Source organism: Manis pentadactyla, chromosome 7, assembly GCF_030020395.1.
Source record: "Manis pentadactyla isolate mManPen7 chromosome 7, mManPen7.hap1, whole genome shotgun sequence".
Classification (NCBI taxonomy): Eukaryota; Metazoa; Chordata; class Mammalia; order Pholidota; family Manidae; genus Manis; species Manis pentadactyla.
The window spans coordinates 11,931,979-11,953,758 of record NC_080025.1 but is presented as its reverse complement, the minus strand read 5'-3'; positions in this window follow the sequence as shown (position 1 = coordinate 11,953,758).

Below are 21,780 nucleotides of genomic sequence, written 5' to 3'. Positions count from 1 at the left end.
TACACAGAAAATGACCATCAGTTTTTAAATCTGTCCTCAGGGTTGCTTCTTTCTAACAGATTCTTATACATGGATTTTCTCATTTAAAAATTAGTTTATCTTGGTAATGTTTACCACTTCCTAACTTTGTTTTCTTTTCCTCATCATGCTTTGAAAAATGTGGAGATATTACCCCATGAAATCACATGTGCAGCATAACATTATGTGTCTTTGAAATGTTGCACATAAAGCTGGGGGTAGTCCCACCACAAGATGGAACATGGCATGCCTAAAGTCTGTTCTGGCAAACTAGGTGGCTTCTAAACAACAGAAGTTCAGTTCGCATAGTTCTGGAGCTGGACTTCTGAGGTCAGGGTCCTGGCATGGCAGAGTGACGGCCCTTGTCCAGGCCCGGACTTCTTGTATTCCTCCCCTGGTGGGAGGGGTGAGCCAGCTCCCTGGGGCCTTTTTTTATAAGGACCCCAATCTCATTCATAAGGGTACTGCCCTCATGACCTAATCACCCCAAATGTGCCACCTCCAAAACCATCCCCTTGCATTAGGTTTTCAACATACGAATTTTGGAGGGACACATTTAGACCATCGTGTAGGAGGGTTCACACAAGAATTTTTACATCAGAGATGACTTTCCACGCTTTAAAATAACTCATATAACTCCATAAAAGAATAGAATAAGGGATACAAAGAAGAGAAAGGTATCAGGGAATTTGTGACTGAAAACACAAAATAAGAAATGAACTTTCTGAAAATATCAAAGGATTCTACCTAAATTCATTCAGTTCAACATATAATTTATGCAAAATTTTACTTGCTAAGTAAGGTGCCGGTAGAGTTCCCACTAAGTGAGAAACGTTTTTCACTGGTGATTTTATTAAGGTTTCTCAAAATCTATATAAATTGGACAATGTTATTCTTATATAATAGCCAAAGAAATGATTCTCTGAGAGGATAAATCCTTAGTAATTAGAGGAGTTAAGCTTTGAATCCAGCATTGTCTGATCCTGTCTCTGCATTTTTACATTTCCAAGGTAGTTAACTCAGAGGGTCTACAGGACTCAGTCAAAAAGTGGAATTGGAAAATCAGAGTTGGCAATCCTCAAGCTGGGATGCAGTGATTCTGACCAGTGTTTTACACTAAAAAAAAGGAAAAAAATCAAATCATTAAGTGTGTCCTAAAAGGACATTAGGGGATAGATTTACCCTGAAGGTCACCATCAGTTTGTTACTGTATCATAACACATTACTTCACTAATTTAATTGCTCTAATGTAGACATGGCCTTTAAGTATTTTTCACAGGTTTAAAATTTGTTGCCCAAATAAAAATCTGTGTTTACCTCCTTTCTATAATAAAAAGTAAATGCCGTTTTTCCTTAGCAGAGAAGCAGCTTTGCAATGGGCAAATATACCAGCAATGTTCAGATTATTTTCTCCACTGTACTCCCTGCTAAAATGTCTAAAGAAACAGTAGCTGCATTTGAGTTTGGCAGAGTGCCACGAGGAAGTACAATACCAAATGCCTGGAGTGTGATATTTCTGCATGAGACTTCCACCGTCACCGCCACCTGGTACTATAGCTCTGATTGACACATGCAGATGCGTAAGTTTGAAACCTTATATGCATGCTGCCATTATCATTGCTCTGGACACTCTGGATTTCAAATAGGATGAAGAATTACCACTGCATTAGGAACATACAAATGTTAATTCAAAGGCGGAGGAAGAAATGTGGATGAGAAGACAAATGTGTGATTAGAAAAGTACACAGATTCTTTGCGCACCGAATCAGCTTTTGAAGAACAGTTGTTATTCATATAAAACATACCTCTCAAAGTCAGATCAAGACTTTATTTTCACATTTGGTAACATTATTGAATTTCCATAAAATACCTAATTTTGTGAACACTGGACTAGTTAGAAATTTCCACTTGAATCAGATACGGTTTTTTGTTCATATCTTCTACCACATCAGATTGGTTCCTACGTCTAGAATCAAATATAATTTCCCTTGGCTGAAGCAAGATTATGTAGAAATATGACAAAAAACGAACATTCTGCATGATTTACTATTTTAATTACCAAAGAAGGAGAAGACAAAATGACTTGTCTGTCAACAGTTGTCTCAGAATGAGAAGGGAAAGTGCATTGATGAAAATATGCCTCTGTTCTTGATCATTGCTGTTATCACTAAAACAACATTTCCTCATTGGTTTTTATTTTTAAAATTAAAAAAAAATAATGGATCTAATGAGGGGTTAATATCTAAAACATATAAAGAATTCATACAACTCAATAGCAAAAAGATAAACAATCCCATTAAAAATGGGCAAAAGACTAGAAAATATATTCTACAGAGAAGACACACAAATGGCCAACAAGTGCATGAAAATGTGCACACCATCACCATTCATCAGGAAAATGCAAATCAAAACCACAATGAGATCTTACTTCACGCCTTTTAGAATGGCTCTTACCAAAAAGACAAGAAATAGGAGGTGTTGGCAAGGACGCAGAGAAAAGGGAACCCTTGGGCACTGTTGGTGTGAGTGTAAATTGGAGCAGCCACTACGGACTGCAGTACAGGGGGTTCCTCTAAAGACTAAAAGCGGAGCTCCATGTGATCCGTGGTCCCGCCCCTAGGCAGAGAGTGGAAGAAGACGGAATCACTATTCTTGAGATGTCGGCACCGCCGTGTTCATTACAGCATGATTCACAATCAGCAGGACATGGAAACAACGTAAATATCCATTGACAAATGAATGGATAATTTGTTTTACACACACACACACACACACACACACACACACACACGCACACAGAATATTATTTAACCACAAAAAAAGGAGAAAATCTTGCAATTTGAGGCATCATTGAGGGTGTTATGCTAAGTAAACAAATTAGAGAAAAACAAATATTGTATGATCCCACTTACATGTAGAATCTAAAAGAGAACCAAACTTGTGGATACAGTGTTGGTTGTCAGAGGTGGTGGTTTAGTGGAAAGGAGGACAGGGATGAAGGTTATCAAAAGGTACAAACTTTTAGTTATAAGATAAGTCCTGGAAATTTACTGTTCAGCATGGTGACTGCAGTTAACAACACTGTGTTGTATACTCAGCAGTTGCTGTGAGAGACTCCTTGACCTCAATAGAACAACAAGAAAATGGAAATTATGTGAGGAGAAGGGCTTAACTAAGTAGTAAACATTTTACAACATGTACATTTATCATATCATCCCATTGTACACCTTAAACTTACACAGTTATATGTCGATTATATCTCAAATAAGTAAATAAATAATCTTCACCAGCACCTCAAACTTAACATTTTTATTCAAGCTTTCATTATTCTTCTCATAGAATAAAACCTTCTAAGTGGTCTTGCCACCACTATTATCTCTGCAACTGCAAAATATCCTCTATACTGTTTCCAGAGTATTCCTCCCAAAACAGGAAGCTGTACATGTCACTCCACCAAACTGAGGCACATACCAAAGCCTACCTAACTTCTTAATACGACATATGGTGTCTTCATGATCAGGCTCCCCTGTACAGGGCCTGCCCTCTACCCTGCTCCCACCATAAGCACCCCATGACTTACAGATACTCCCCTTTCTCTGGCCACATCACATATTTCAAAATGTATACATGCTTTATACACCCCCTCTTCCATGACATGCGCTGCATCTTTTATCAAGGTATCCCATCCCTTGTCTCTACTCTCTCTCAACCCGGGGGTCTTTGTTAACCTGGGGGACTCCCCTCTAACACCTTTTCTAGCTGCTGAGTATGTATTCCTCTTGGGTTGCCATACAGCTGTGACTAAGTGATGATCCTATAAAATGTCTTCCTGTTTCTCCATACCAAGGTGAAAAGACTGTAACTAATGTGTGTTGTGTCTGGTACTCTGCAGGAGCTGGTTAATCCTATCTTAGGAGAGGTTATCATTTCATATTCAGTAACTTTGCAAACTGCTTATTAAATTGTTAGTAGCCTGAAATTGATCCTGGTAAGTATATTTACATCACAGACTTGGTAAACATCCCATATAAAGACTCTTTTTCCTCAAAGAGAAGCTTTGTGAGCATAGCTGGGTTTTTTTCCCCATAGTCTAGCTAATCCCCATGTATTCAATAGCATTGCTTGATTATTAATGTGATTTCAATTAGCTGAAAATTATTTGGGCATAAATGAAACAAAGTTAACTATAGGTTCAATGGTAAAATTCATATATATATACGAATACATATATACGAATTACAATCAGATTACAATAAATATGTATTTCAAGTTTAAGAGTACTTGGTGATTTTATTCCAAGACAAAATGATTGGCAGGGCTTATTTACCTTTAGGTTTTATACATCATGTAGTCTCTGGCTGCTTCTCATTAAATTCCTTTTTTTTAATTGACATACAGCCTTATTTAGTTTCAAGTACATAACACAGTGGTTCAACAGTTACCCATATTATTAAATCCTCAACCCCACTAGTGTGTTTACTATCTGTCAGCATAGGAAGATATTACAGAATCATTGGCTATATTCTCCATACTGTACTACTATGCCCATGACCAGCTTACATTATGATATTAAATTCTTAAGCAAATTTCCACATGAAAAACCATACACTCTATTTCTGTTTCTGAAGGATTGGATATTTTATATCTACTCATATAGAATTGCTGCTGCAAACTGGCAGCACCCATATGGTAAAATTTTTGTTCAAAAATAAAACAATAAGCTAGTTTAAAGCAAATTTATAAAGAAATTTTCTGAAAAAAATTCTGAACTGTAGTTACATAGCTACTGTTTCTCCAGCGCTATTGAATTTTGAGAATCTTATATATTGAGTATTTTGTCTGTTTGCTTATTTTATAATAATCATATATTTATGCATATTAATATATAGTAACCATATTTATGTATTTTATTATATTAACTATAATTTGTATAATTTCTCAGAGTAACTAAATATATATAAATATATACTATGTATCTATGTATATGTATATTCATAACTACAGTATTATAAGTAACCATAGTCACAGTATATATTAGGAAAACATTATGTATGGGATAACCATAAGTTTTTCACTTATATTTGTGTTTTAAGTTTTTGTTCATTTCACAAGTCATATATAAATAGCCTTACTGGCTGTCAGTGTTCACATCAGCATCGCCAGAGGAGCTGCGTAAAGCAGTGGACCTCAACTGCATACATGCTGAAATCCACAGAGTCATATGCAAACGAGCCCAAAGTTCAGACTGCCATTTTAGATAAACTTTGCCCACACACATATTTTACAGACAGGGTAGTAATGGCAAGAGAGGTTGATTTTATTCATTCATCTTCATGCAAGTGGCCAAGGGCAAAGCTAGAATTTTACTTCAGGTCCTTGACTGTCAAGTTGGCATATTTAATGGTATAGAGCTTTGGGGTATGTGAGTGTGTGTTTGGGCTGTAGGAAAGCTAAGAAAGCCATTCAAGAATTATTGAAGACTAAGGAAGAAAAGAAGAAATACTTTAAACTTGGAGAATCTAATTAGCAATCTAGTCATGACCCGCATGCCCCAAGAGGAAGCATCACTACTTGAATGACGGGCAAGTTACACACTCAAGCCTACAGCCCAGATTTGGGTGATTGAATATGGATGTTCCCAGATATTTTTTAAGGGTGTGTGTTCTTTATAGATTTTCTTTATCCATTACTGTTTTGTATTATTAAATAATTTTAAACTTCCTGCTGTAATCTAGCATGATCACTTTCTGTATTGTTTCTTTATTTCTGATTTCATATTTTATGATTGTGCGAAGTAGAGGAAGATCATTAATAAGCACTTTCATCAGACTACCACTGACACATAGTGAGGATTTGAAAAATGGTTCTCAACTTGTAAATGATTCCATCATACTAGATGATTGCTTGGAGATGGTGGTCCCATTTCCTCCATCTGTAACAGAAGAAATTTTGGAAACCCATTTCAGCTAAGTTAATCTGATCATTAAAAACTCTTAGATGAGTATTTTTCACATATCTTCTTTTGGCCAAAATATTTCCCCCCCATATGTTCCCTTGATCTTTCAGGAAGATCAAGATACTCCTTACAGCTTAGGTTAAATATATACCTCACAGCTTAAATTTTAAATTTATGGTCAAAGAATAGAATGCCTCACTCAAGGGGTCTCCCTAGTTTATCATCGTGGATAACCAGGTCCAAACAGTCATAGTCTCTTGTTTTAAGTAAACCTTCGGTAACAGTTGTCTTTGTCTAGTGGGTTAATTCCATAATTCAAGAGGTAAACTTGCTAGAATAAAAAAAGGTATCTTTAAGTTCTTCTTGAGGGCAATGATCATATCTTTATCTCTTCAGCAATTAGCACAATGACATGCACAAATAAATTGTCAATAATTGTGTAGTCATTTGAATTAAAAAAGTTGATTGGTTGAAAATGAAAATGATCTCAGCTCTCCTAGAGAAGTCACAATTTTTTGAATTTTCAGTTTTAGTCTGTATACTTAATTTTAATGGCTATGTCTGTAATATTATTTATGTTAGAAATGTATATCTACTTGCTAGCTTAATAAGTTCTTTAAAATTAAAAACAAATCATTTAGGAAAATCTTTTTTTTAATACAGACACAATTTCAGAATCATCTTCTACTGTTTGCCAACCATGAAAATATTATTTGTCCTAAAAAAAGTTCAAGGGCATAATATGCTCTAGAAAAATGAGTTAGGCACAATTACCCATTTATTACAAGTCATTGTAACCTACTCCTAGGAAAACACATATGTACTATTGTCCTGTGTTGGGAGAGGGAAGGTTTGGTGAGATTCTGATTCTTCTTCTTCCTTTAACTGTTCTTTTGTAATATATTTTTTGAAATAAAGAAGAGTGGAAATAAATATCCCTCAAATTGCCACCGTGAAAAACATTTTAGCAGATTACAAATTATTTCTATACCTCAGTGATACCTAAAGATATAAAAATTACAAATTTTAAATTTGATTTAAAAAGTAAGAAAACAGGTATGTAAGAAAATGGAAAATAAAATTATACAAAAAGTTTTAGTTCACTAAATAAAATTTTATTAGATACATTGAACTGTTAATATTTTTAGCTCTTAGAAAAGAATGATTCATATAATTTTGTTAAGTTATCACCCTTTCTTAATTATGTAGTTTAATTCTGCAATCAACACTTTCAGTGATAGTAAACATCTTAAAGCCTAACTCTAGAAACGTTCATAGTAAAATCGTTGTATACCCAATTATAAAAATATGATATATATTTTTAATTATATTTATCTCCTAATTTTTCCTCCATTGTTCTATTAGATTCATTATGATATTTGATATTACTTTGGGGTACATTTTCAAGTTTCAAATGTTCAGATATAGGTTTATGTTGATTTTCAGTAACTAATGAATATTTAATTCCCAGATACTTAGATGTGGTATAATATCATGTAATTTACATTGTAATAAAAATAAAATGCAATTAAATTGAACATAAGAATTAACTGCCTATTTCTATTCCAGATAGATCATAAAATTTAAAAAAATGATTATACAGTTGATAATTCTAAATATAGTCTTAATGTAACAAAATTTTCTTTGGAGTCTTATGAACACCTAAGCAACAATTTATTTCACTACCTAAGTAGGACAGGACTGTATATAAGCTGATATAACTGTCTGAAACTACTTACACACAAATACATAGGCAGGTAGGTAGGTAGGTGATAGCTTTGTTAATTATCCTTACTCTCATCAAATATAGAAATCCATTCTATTACCTGCTTCCTGAATATTGTTTCTGTTTTGATTTATATTTATATTAACCTTCCATGATAAAAAATACTAGTAAATTGTGTGTAGTGATTCTTTGATTAAATGATAACACCACATTCAACAAATAATTATTCAGCACCAACCATGGTCAGGCACCAAATTAGACTCTGTAATACCACCACGAAAAAAATTAAGAGTTCTGCCTTCATAAAATTATATTTATGTATGTGTGCTCATGGGGTTAGAGGTTGGAAAAAGGGCAGACACTAAACAACATAACTGATATATGTATGATATCTTACATATTGCCTAGCATTATGATAGATGCTGTGGGGAGTAGGGGAAAGGGCATGGCAGTTTTAATTTGTGTGTTCAAGGATGGCCTCACGGAGAAGTTGATACACAGTTATCAACAGAAAGGCAATGAATCTCAGAAGACTCTTAACAGGTAGAAGGCACACTGGAGCCAAATCCCTGAGGAATGTACCAGCATTATTAAGGAAGGGCTCCAGTAAGATTGGGGCTGAGAGAACGAGTAGCAGGACAGAGGGAATGACATCAAAGAAGTAACAAGGGATCAGACCGTATTTTTGTCTGGTACTCTGAAATCAAACAATTTGAGGGCTGTGAGCAGAGAAGTGACATGGCGCCTTCCTTTTAACAGGGTCATGCTGGCTGTTGGTGATGAGAATAGACTACACAGGAAGGCACAAGTTTATAGAAGGAGGAGAATATCGAAACAGTCTAGTTAAGGGGTCTTCATATCTTTAAGGCAGGTGCTACCAGTGGAGGTGGTAAAAATGGTCAGATTTGGGGTATATTTGGGAGACTTTCAGCAGAATTAAATGTGTGAGAATTAGAGGAGTCCAGAAAGACTATGATTTTGGACCCAAACAACTATGAAAATGGACTTGCTATCTGCTGAGATGGGGAAAACTATAGGAAAATTAGTTTTGTTTGTTTTGGCAAGGGGAGAGTAACATCAGAGCACATTTTTGGACATGTTGAACTTGAGATGTTCATTAATGGAGAGTTAGACAATGTGTGTGTGTGTGTGTGTGTGTGTGTGTGTGTGTGTGTGTGTGTGTATGTAGTCTCAGGAGAAGAGCAAGTTGAAGATATAAATTTGGGACCGGTCATATATCCATGGTTTCCAAGCTATGAGACCGAATATGATCTTCAAAGGAGAAAAAATGGATAGTAAGAAAATTCAAGGGCTGACCACTTGAAACAGTCCACAACCATAAAAGGCCTGGGATACACAGAAGAACCAGCAAAGGAGGCTGAAAAAAGGGGTGGCCAGCGAGGTGGAAAGAAAACCAAGGAGAAGGTTGGGTATTGGATGCTGAGTGAGGAAAGTGATTTTTAAGGTGGCGGACATGCTCATCTCTGTCAAGTGCTGCTGATATATCAAGTAAATGGGACTACAAATTAAGTATAGGATACAGCAGTAGCATCGTCATAGGGGAGACGGACAGAAATCATTTTTGTGGATTAGTAAGGGTAAAGCCCAGTTGGACTGGATTGAAGAGAGAAGGGAGTTTGAAATAGTCCTATGAGTAAAAGTAGAGAAATACTTTGGATAACTTTAAACCTGGAGTGAATTTTAATAGAAAAATAATCTAGCTTGGTTAAGTAAATAGTCAGGTTATAAAGATTTCAGAGTGTTGGCAACATAAACTGACACTTAAGTTTCTGTCCAAGGAGTCAAAGGGAATCTAATGAAAAGTGACAGAGTGAGTTAATATCTTTAACTATGTAGAATAACATATAAGAAAAACACATTTTTAGGAGCTAAAGTGAAGTAAAATAAAATCACTAATTTTAATAAAAACTTGTATGATATTCACCAGTGGATGTTTTCCTCTTTAATTTCATGTTGAAATTGCTTCTATCTGTAGATTATTAAATTTTTTCAGAACTCCTATTCACAAACTGTAAGTTTTCTGTTTATGATTTATGTTGTCTTTGTATCTGTTCACACAAGCCCTGAAGTTCTTATGGTGCATTGCTGTTTAACCTAAGGATGGAATGAAAAAGTTTGCTGTGCCCTTAAAGACTATGAATGATTTTCACATTGTCCTATAGGACAGATTTGGGAGTGGTGCTGTCTGCAGATTTCACAGTGTGGTTTTCTTCCCATTCGTAAAGTATGGGATGGTGTGGAGGGGAATGTCAGATCTCTGGTGCCAGGTAGCATACAGCTATTGAAACTATGAGCAGAGTTCTTATGTTGAGGGCTATATATGTGAAGAAACTGAAGTCACAGCTAGACTTCTCAAACACTAGCTAGTGTTTGCGCCCCACCCACCTCAGCTGCCAAATGGTTTCTGCCACTTTGTATTGTTAAGGTATGGCTGGCCCACCTCTGCAGTACTGAACTGCCTGGTTCAGCTCAAAGATCTTCACAACATCATTCTCAGAAGGGGTGAAAGGGCAGGGGCCCCTTTCCTGGTAGATAGCAGAACCAAAGATGATTCTAAATGCCGTCACTCCTCCCCTTCTGGCTATTTGTCACTGCTTCTACAAGACCAAACAGAGACACAGACAGCCTAGGTACAGGAGTACAGAAAAGAATGTTCACAATGACAGAAATGAAATAACCTCTGTCCCCATGGTGGACAGTCAGCAATACAGCAAAGCATTTCACTTTGGGCATAACATTAATTTAAATCTCATAAAGTTATTTTACCCAACTTGTCCTGAAATCTCTTTGGGTTACCACAAATCTGTCAACATTTACAATCTACACTTACTTTGTTTGTGCTGATTCTTCTGAAGAGTGGGCTTTTATTGAGGTGGCAGTGGGGAGATAGAGGCTTTTGATGGAATATGAATAGTACTAAAGGCACAGTTTGCATGTACTGCTAAACCAAAATCAGGACAGATCATTTAATCAAGAATTCTTATGCCATTTCCAAGTACAAAAATAAATTTTGACAGACGAGGCTTGATTGCAAAATATTATGATTTCCATGATAATAATAAGGTTTATGGGACCAATAAAATGAGAAAGTGCTTCAGAAAACTCAGATTCATATCAGAATATTTAGAGCATATGGTCACTATGGGTATAGTAAATAGTGCAACAGTTTATTAGAGAATTTCAGTGGGATTTGTTCTTTATAGCTTCCAAAGAACAGGGAGTCAGTCTATGTATGACTCTGCTGTCATTATTTTAATGGGCCAGGCCCACAGAGATTCTTTTATACTCAAGGTGATAATATAAACCTACCCAGTGTGATTGGATCAAGATATTGGTGGTTGGAAACCAAGGAAGCAAAGGATCTTTGGAAGGACAGTCTATGAAAAATTAAATAAGTAAATAAAATTGTAGCATACATTTAATTAGTGTTTTCTCTGTACACTCAGTACTATCATCAGGTTGTGGGCTTTAAATGGCACAGAAGAGAAAAATTCAGAAGAGTTGCACAAACTAAAACAAAGTGCTCAAGGGCCTAAAGCTTCCCTAAGTGACTGGAGTGTCCACTTTCCATCATAGCCAGGGTGCCAAACGATAGCTCGTAGGTAGTCAATTTCTGCTATTGATTTTAAAGTCCTACAGGGCAAGATAATTCCTAGAACAGCACTATGCACATCTGAACATTTCATCAGTACCACTTGATAGTGAAGATAGGCTTTTACAGCACAGAATCAAATTGGCCCCAAGAGAAAAATATCTACCTCTCGGAGCTAAGTGCTTTCTTCTTAGCTCCTGAGTAGCATCTTCCCCAGCTCATCATCACGGTGCATCCTCAGGTAAAGAGCCACTTTCACTCACCTTGAACCTCCCCAAGGTCAGGACTAGGAATGACTATAAATAAAACACAGCTTACATGGTCCACTTTACTTAAAAGTCTAGAAAACTAAGAGTGGTTCTAGAAGGGTCACCCATACTTAAGGCCACTTGGCAGGAAAGTTATGCTATCCCCAAACTGCCACAAATTGAGAAGCTCTCAAGGCCCAGGGGTCCTTAAAATGTCTTGAGAGAGACTGTTGAAAAGTTAATTCATCTCCAATATCTGGGTCATAATTCCCCTCACTACGTGAGAGACTGCAGTAAGCACTACGTATGCACTCATTAGACTCACCTCTCCGAGCACAGTGAGGAGTCCTGACCAAGCTGTCAGGCCCAAGGACAGCAACACGGGGCCGTCGGGCGAGAGACCGAGATGATGCCTAAAGCTCCTTCTAACCTAGTCTTCCTGTTCCTTCCTTCTGCTTAGACCCATCTTTAAATTTAACTGATTCTAGGAGCAATCCAATATCCTTTCAATATTTTCTTTTCCTCTATAATCAATCAGTTTCTGTTTGTTTATTTTTTAACTCAAGAACCCTGGCTAGAAAAAATAGGTGCTTTATGCACATCTTCAGTAAGAAAGTGTATTGATAAAGGAAAATATTAGAACTGTGTTTATTATGTAATACCACTTTTGTTTGAAATATATTAATATATGCACAGAAAAATGAGACCAAACATTTAATAGGAGATGATACCTTTGGAGAGTAGAATTACAGGTATCTTTCATTTAGCTCCTTAAACATTTCTGTTATTTTGCATTTGTTAGCCAAAATGTAATACTATAAAATGATGTAAAGATGCTCATTACTAGAAAAGTTCATTGAATAACCAGTATTTTCACAACCCTCCTAATCCATATGCTCTTGCAGCTCCAACTATAAATATGGTTATGGTTACATGAAGAAGGTGTAAAATACTAATATCCAATCATGGAGGGGGAAGAACAGGAGAAAGACCTGATATAATGAGGGGGGATACAGGTAACGATGTAGGTTGTGCATGGCTCTTTACTCACGAGAATTAGGAATAAAATTTTAGCATACTTTGTGTTCGTGTGTGTTTGAGAGAGAGAAGACAGCTAATAAGTAAGTTGTCCCTAAAATTCAAGAAGAGGACGGAATCAATGCAATCCTTTCAGTTAAGCTTAGAGACAAACCTTTCACCAATAATTCCAAGGTAACTGGACTATACTAGCAGAGAGGCCCTGATTCATTTAGAATATGCACTATAAGATGGAGGGTAACACCATCGCTATTTTGTAATCAAAACTGTAAGACTACATGGTTTTCCCCAAAAGAAGAAAAGTGTAAAATGTACCAAGACGTTCATATGTGAAAAATTAGAAAAGAATGATATCAGTAAAAGTTGTGCGGAGGAGCACTCTCTGAAGCTCAGTGGCCTGAAGTAGCAGTGGCCGATTCCTAGTTCGTGTCCCCTGTCCACTGCATTGCCATTCCTTCTCAGGCATCCTTCATTCCTAGGCTCAGGGTGATGGAACTCTCTCTTTCCATTGGCCAGCGTTCAGTCACATGGCCAACCTTACCTTTTAATCCCTATCCAGGGAGAGGCAGCAATTTCCACGGAATAATACCTTTAATCACAACAATTTATATCATTGTATGTAATTATGACATTCGCCAGGAAAGAACACTGAGATAAGATAATAGATTATTCCAGTTATTATACTGTGCACATCATTAAAAGGAAAGGTATTTAATGTAATCATATCTTTAAAATTGTCTATTGTTTGTAACATAAAATGATAGCATAACTAATGCCAGTAAGACAGTATTTAGCTTCTGGAACAGTTTTAATTTTCATGAAATTAAATAAATCTTAATGTGTAAATTTTAAGTCTGGCCTTGACTTAAAATTCAAAATTAGTCAAGCTGAAGAAATAACTTGGGTGGGGGGTAGATAAAACTAGGGCAAAAAAAATGTGGTTTTATGCTTGAGAATTCAAATTCACCTAAAAAACTAATGAGCAGACACTGAGCTCTATGTAGACATCAGGAACTATAACAGGTGGTCATACCTACGTTTTTTAAATTAACTTTTCCTTAAAAATTATTTGATTGGGTAATTTATTTTTTGCCAAAGAGAAAATATATTGAATTCATCAGCTCCCAAGTGGCAGAACTGACCTTATACCCAGGATATCTGACTCCAAGTGCATGGCTTTTTTCTATCAATCCACATATTTAAGGACCTAAAGGTCTGCCTGGGAAATTTTTAAGGGAGTTGCAAGACTTGGAGTCAAGCACAGAGAAATTCTCTAACATCTGGGCTGCAGCATCCAGGAGAGATTCTGTCACTGGGTAATTTGGCAGCTGACAGAGGGCTGCCATCTCTCTACGAGCAATTCACAGCTTCTTGCTCAGTGCCACCTGGCATGTCTGCCCTGTGAGGTTACTGCTTTTCTGCAAGAGGGAAACAAATTCTTCCATGATCCAAATTCTTCAGGAGACAGAAGGTCACAGTTAGGTTGAAAGAAGGAGCTCAGACAGGGCTGCAAATACATCTACAGAATTCAGGCTCTGGGCTTGGAAATGCCTCCATGGTGTTGCCTCTTCTAGAGTAGGGAGAGGCCTTGGCATAAGGTGTATTGCAGTTGGTGGATTTATTGGTGATTGATTAAATAATCCATTAATTAGTAGGGCATGTCACTTGGGAGTTTGTGTTTGCTGTTTCGCTTTCAGGTTGAGTAACAAATGGGCATTTCATCCCATCTTGTCTCATGTATGTTCCCCAGAACCTGTTTGCAAGATGAGTAGCTGAATCCAGAGCCACCTCTGCACTGAACAGAGCTAACTGGGGCCCATGGACGGAGTTTTTGTACATGAACTAACCATATAACTTTTCTATGTGAACTAAGCATATATAATGTACCATATAATTCCTTAGGTGACCAGTGGTGATATTTATTTTTCACATTTTCCTTAGAATAAAAAGAGTTACCTTATGGTTGGGAACTAAATAGGTCTTGCCCACTCTTAAGTCCTCTGTGGCAGGTTGGGTTTTCTGGGAAACAGACCTTTGATGGAGTTCAGGATGCAGGTTTTCTATTTATGTCTCTGGCATCCACACCAGTGGAAAGGAAGGAAGGGAAGGAAGTAGGTTGAGAACTGGAGCTCTGGCAGTAAAATGACCTATCCGAATCTTCCCACGCTGGGGCAAAATGGCCAGGCATTTATACAGTCATCTTCATTAGTCCACAGACGTGGGCTCGTGCCCGTGGGTGAGGTGGCTCTCTGCGGCTGAAGCAGTATCTGAGAGCTTACAGGTGGAGACAACACCCTTAGCGCCTGGGGCACCAAGCCCTGCCTTGAAGGGTAAGTGTGCTGTGGGTCTCCTTATCCGTCACAGTCAAGCTGTACCTGGGGTGATAGCAGTAGTTTGACCAGTCTTGTAAGTAGGAGTCAGCAGATAGCCTCCGTTTCTTCGACTGTGACTACTCTTCCCTTGTGCTCTTTGTACCAGGACAGAATTGGCTACTGATAGAAGCTGGCTGATGCCAAGTAACCACATTATTTTGTACACTTGGTGCTTTGCTGTTTCCGCCGTGGTGGCTTCCTCTTGTAGGTGTTAGTATGTGATCCTGTGGAGATCGTCATGCTGCTGTCCATCCCTGTATGACCATCTACATGCCCCTGTTTCAGACTCCTTGTCCCTGATATCGCAGTCTTTCTTCTTCCAGATTCCTGAACACCTTGGCGAGACCGTTTGCCACTTCCCATGAGTTTATATATGTTCTAACCTTGGGTCATGTTTCTTCCTGCCTGAAACCCTGGCCATTGTGGGGATTTTTCCTCACCACCTTCTTTCAAGGCCACCGCTGAGTAAAGCTGTAGAGAAGCCATTGTCCAGTTTGGGATTGCATCCACATTCCAAGCCAGCCCATATATGAATTCAGGGTTATTTTTTCCCTCCTATCAGATATTTACAAGAAATACTTTCTCTCTAGGGCCGCAGGTGTGGCGTGCAGAGGGTGCTGCTGCATGGCGACGGGTGGCCCGGAGAGCGGTAGCTGCTTGTGCGGGGTGTTGTTTCCTCTGGTTCTGCTTCTCTTAGACTCTGTGAACCTCACTTCCATCTGATGTTGGATTGTTTTTGAGTCCGCCTGATCCAGTTCATTAAAAACAGTTCCAGACCTGCAGGTACTTGATGTACCGTTGTCTGTTTCAGGGCTCAGTAATATGCCAGGAGTTGTTTTTCAAAACGGCTGTGGCTCTCCACTGCACTGTGGTTCTCTCCCTGGAGCTGGCCACATATCCCACATGTTTCCTTTCTTGTGACAAATACCTCTAATATTACAGGGTCTGCAGAGTTTTATGGCCCAAGTGGCAGGGCTGCTCACAGCAGAGTCTGAGCGTGAAGTAGAATTCTCTCTTACTGTGGGCCCCACTCCAGGCTGGCAGCCCTTTTTGTAACAGGCCAGATCAGTATTTCCAGGTGTGGAATATGCAGCCTCCAAAATCCAGAGGCTCACCAGGCATTGCATTTTCTAATTCATGATGAGAGGTATGATGTGATAATTTCTCTTTTGCTTTGGTTGGTAGTCTTGGCATGCCAGTGGTCACTGGCAGCCTAAAATTGCTAGTGATATGGAAGAATGCTGACTGCTCATAAGGTTTATATCCCACCCTCTGGAGCCTGGCTTCCAGCATGCTGGCCACTTCTTGCATGTCTGACTTGTTTAGCATGAGGCTGTGGATCAATGGGATGTTCTGCAGGGCATCCAGAGGGGGCGAGAGTTAACACAGTGCCAGGGCAAAACTGTAAACATATACTTTTATACTTTACAGGTCAATGTGAATTGCTTCTGATTCTCGTTTCTGATAGGGACAGGAAAAGCTCATTCACTGAATCAAAGGTCACATGCATGTACCTTAGGTCATATTGATGAAAGATACAACATCTGGCAAGGAAACTACATCTGGGGCTTCTACTTGTAGTCCACTGTCATCCTCAGGATCCTTCTGGTTTCTGGTGGGGTCAAGCCATTGAATTAAATGGGGACGTGATGTGAACCATCCTTTAGATCTTAGAGGAGGCACTGATTTCTGCCCTCTCCCTCCTTACACTTCTGTGCAATGCTAATTTTCAGCTACTCATTTGGCAGTGTAAGGGGTGACTTCATCTGGAGGATTGTAGCTCTTACTCTGTAGACAAAGGGGTCAGTGTGCATGTACCAATACCAAGAATATCTGCCCCAGTTCTTTGTTTGGGAGCCAGGAAAACAACCCTATTGTCTTAGCAGACCATGTAGACTGATTATGAGCCTAGGCTCAGACAGAATCTCATTTATTACCTGACCCCACATTTCGCCTTGACAACAGAGGGACTGTACTAACACTGTGGGTCTGGGTATCCATATCACCTCAGGCCTTGTTTGTAGCATTCCTCAGGTTCAACATTCCCCTTTCCCTTTCCTCAGTGTGATGGGACCTGAACAGATGGCCATCAGTCCCTCTAGGGAAGGGCGAGGAGATCGCTACTGTAAGCAGCTGCCATTTGTTTCAGGGTCCTTCCTCCTGGAGACCTAGTCCTTTTCAATCAAGAGGTTCTAAGTCTGGAAACAAACTCAGGTCCAGAAATTAGACTCAGAAATCTGTGTTGATTCCTGAGATGGGAGAGAGCTGAGGACCCTCTTATGCCAGCATTCCAGCAGAAGAGGCATCAAGGCTCCCCTTGAAGGGGGACATGGGTGCTGAATCGCCATGTCCCTTATACCCTCTCTCTGTTATTTCTTTAAACAGTAAAGTCCTCTTGAGAAACACATGAGGCTAAAGCATCTCAAGCAATACTACTTTTAGATAATTATAGGAGGCACCAGTTCAGATTCAGTAGAAAAGGGCACAGAGATTGAACTCTGACTTAGTGATCATTTTGAGCCTCACTATTACAAGTGTTCAACGTCATTAGCCAAAGCCCTTTAGAGATCATTAAGAGCCATACAGAGAGTGGTTACAATGTGAGATCAAAAGCATAGCCATACAACAACAGTATAGAGAAAGCGAAAGCAAGTTGTAATGTTCTAGGCACTGACAACCAAGGATCGTGACCAAAGAATCTCAAACAACTTAAACAAAATGAGGATTTGGGGCTGTGGAAAAGCGTGAGGTGATTCAAGAAACGACACTAGTCATGATCAAGACCCCAGTGTTGAAGATGCACAGGAAAAAAGTGGCTAGATGGCTTCTCCCTCCCTCTGCACTGAGTAAGTCTAAGGGTATGGTCCTCTCCTGACCAAGTGATATGTGTGTGAAAAGCCTCCCTGAAATTTCCCATGAGCTCCTTTTACATCCCTAAATTCAAAACCGCATGGCAGCATTCCTCAAAATAACCAACACAGTCCTTCACTGTCAGTAATGCAGTCTCTACAGAATCAAAGTTTAACTCAAATAGGGCAAGGAATAACAACGGGAAAAATTTGGTATAGGAGAAATACTCAGACATGGAGCAAACGAAGAGGAGAAATGAAAGAGCAAAAAATATGAATTTAGAATTAAAAAATTTTAAAATAGAAAAATAAAAACTCACAAGTGCGAACGTACATAATATCGCTCTGGAGATGAATTTTGTTATTTTATGCATTTCATTTTATCTTATGCTTTGGGCCTTTGTAGACATCTTCAGGAAACCTCATTTTGTGGACAGCTGGCCTATTTTTTAAAGTTTATCAGAATCCTATTATACTTTAATCCCCTCCTAAAGCACTTATTCTTGGCTCTAGATTGTCTGCATATCCAATTAGCACACTCTCAACTCAATTTACCAACTATTTAATAACAAGATTGAGTAGAATGAGATTGAAAAGGGGTCCCTCTAGCACTACAGTTGTTAGGCTGCTAAGAGTAACTGCAATTCATATTCTAAAATTTTTCCCTTAAGGTTGGGATGAAATCAAAACTATTACTGTAACAGCAATAACAATAACTGCCATTAGCCTTCCATACATATTTTTACAAAATTGGTTCACAACCATCATTCTAGTTATTCTTTTCAATAACCCTTGGCATTACCAAATAAATTCTTGATACAATATTGATCTGACTTGGGAAAATTCAAAAACAGCCATTTATCCTGTAGTACTGATAAGAAACCTAAAATTGCTTAGGCAGTTTGGAATATATGAAGTCTACACTTTTGTTCAGTATTTTAGTATTGCCTGTGAACCCTGTCCCACAATACCAAACCATGGTTTTCCTTTTTTCAAAATATTCACCCTTATCTGTCATCTAATAAAAATCGGGTGCTCTTTTCAAAAATAGGAAGAGATACTATACTTCTAAATTTTCCAATAGTCAACATCTACCACAGCACGCGGCGAAGCTGCCCCGAATCACTGTGTCTGGAGCCCACAATGGCTTCAGTCTCAGTGTTAGCAGGTGCTCGTAGCTCATTCTCCCAGCAGATGACTTCTTCTCGCATCTCGTCTCCCTTCTCCCTTGCACTTCCTGCGGAAACCTCCCTGCAGTGCGCCGCTGCTGACCACGTGATGAAGGACAAGTCTGCGTGGACGTTTTCGTGGAGCTTCCTCTGAATCTCTAGAAGTCAGGACCATCCGTTTTCTTTGGAAATCTCTGACCATCACTAAATAACTAAGCCTACTCGAAACACTTAGCGCATTTACATGCACTCTCCTTTTAGAAGCAATTTCTAACTCGTGTTTTAGAAACAACTGTCCCCAACATTCAGTAACCCCACTCAGGTGTTTTAAAGTTACCATGATACCAGCACAAATTTATAGTGCTTTGCCTGGAAGGAACACTGCAGTGCCTGTCTGTCTAAAAACATTGTTAGAATCTTTAAACTTTAACTATTGTTTACTGAGAAATCCACCCTGGACGCCTTGATGGCTTCCGTAACATAGAGGGGACATCTGTGCAGCACCCGTCATGCGTGCCGGCTGGCTGAAGCCACTCCTGGTTTTAGAGTGCTCTTCTGTGCCTTGTTTATCACTCTCCTCTTTAGCAGAATTCCACTGACTTGAGAAAATGAAAGGCTTTCCCTTTGCCACATGTCTGAGACATCTCTGCATGTGCATGGAGCTCTTCCCAAAGCCCCCGGGAGCAGCCCCCCCGCGGTTACTCTTCTACAGCAGAATTTCCAGCTCTACCTTTAAGAGGCTGAAGGCTCTGGAGGAGTCTGTACTGAGTCCGTAGAAATTAGTTTATATTTTTAAAAGGCTTTCTTAAGATCTTGGACATTTATAATGATGCTGAGTCTTTATAAGACTATTATTTCTCAATCAATCCTTATGCTTTTCCTCTTTCAGACTCTCCTGTCATCTCCTGTGATTCTCTAAGGTGCATTTGCTCTCTTTTGCAATCAAGGGTGGGCAAGCTGCCAGGCAAATGTTATGAATGTCCCCATCTAAGTGGGAAGATGTATTCAGTTTTCACATGATCCAGAGAAGAATGTTTTCAGCATAGAAGAGAAGATACTGTACATACTCTGGTTATGCTTGTTTTGATTCACGTTGGCTGTGGACCAGGGTGCAAAGTACAAAATATATTTTATCATCATTGTTTTAACTTGGGTCCCCTTAAAGCAAAGGTTCTGATGACATGTGCTGCTCTTTTATTAGGGAGTGCAATCCCAGGGACAGCAGTGGGTGGAGGGGGCAGTGAGTGGGAACAGAGGTTGTTGAGCAAAGGAGGGAGACTGTCCCTTCCCAGGTCCTGTTGCCACAGCAATCCATGGTTACCTGACAGTAACTATCAGTGAAAGGTGTATATAGTTTCCAAAATATAAATTCCTATCACTTTGTAAATTGTATGCTGAAACAGACTTAACATTCAAGCTGTGCGGTCATAATTTTGGTAATCACGTGGTATGGTTTTAAAATTTATTATAGCTATGAAATGATTAATTTTTGCAGGCTTGATTAAATCAATAAATTACATTAACACAAGATTTAAGGCCAAATAGGTAACCTCTCATCTCTTTCTCCCCCAAGCCACAAATACCTTGTGAACTACAGAAAGCTCCCTAGAAAACAGAAGGTATTCATAGTTACAGGAAAAAAATCAGAACAGGAAGGGACCTCATGCCCTGTCTCTTGGGGCAAGGTAGACATCCTGTTTGCAATGATGTCTCCAAACTCTTCAAGAAGAAAAGGGATATCTTTGATGTCTTGTATGCATACACCAAGGATCTGATATCACTGATAGGCTCAACACATTTCTGATTACACTACTTTAATTTGAATCCCATCACAACTGAATCCTACAGAAATCCCAGGCTTTTCTCACACCGTCTTTATCTCAGCTTAGAAGTTCTGGCTATTATTCACACATAACATGTAATGCAGTTATCCTACATAAAAACTCAGTCGTTAGCATTTGACCTCTTCTGTCATGTTTGTTTTTCAAATAATGAAGCCTCTGTGAGCCATATATCATCACCATTTTTCCTGATTTGCAAAAACCACTTCTACCCTTTTTAAGCTGAGATCCCCTCGGGCTAGATCAAATTTAACGAGATGACCTCTCTTGCATAATTCCCTTCAAAGATGTACAGATAGATACTCTTTTACTACATTTATAATTATAGACCAATTTTATAGAATCCTCAGCAACATGCCTGGAAGAATATTCACCCAGATTGATATATGTGATGAGAAATGATTCACACAATTTTGTATTCTCTCACTCAGTCTGCTTGTGGCAATACAAAGCATTAATATGGAGGAGTGTATTTTACAGTAGTAGCAACTGGATGAATGAATCATGTGCCTGTAGTGCAATAAAGCAGTAAGGTTTTTGGTTCCACCATAATGTCTGCAGGAGGGTGATGTGCAAGTATGTGAAGTGATCTGACCCTGGGCTGGGCCAGCAGCCAGAGCCTCCCTCAGACCCGCCGTCATTCGCACGTGCCTCCATGCATACCTCTCTCCTGTCGGTGTCAGTGTGTCCTCTGTTTACTATTGGCCGGCCACAGGGTGGACAGTGTGGTGTTGGATGAGGAAGATGGCGAGGTGGATGGGGATGTGGCGCATTGAAAGGGTAACGTGGCAAAGCTCAAGGGCAATTGCTTTGAAGGCAGACTTATCTGAAGATTCACAATATGGTCCTTGTGGTGAAACAATTGCTTTTCTCTCTTCTGTAATGTGTGCTTATGGGTTGGTGGCCTAAAGGAATGCCCCTTGAAATGTCCGATTTACAAACTCAGCATC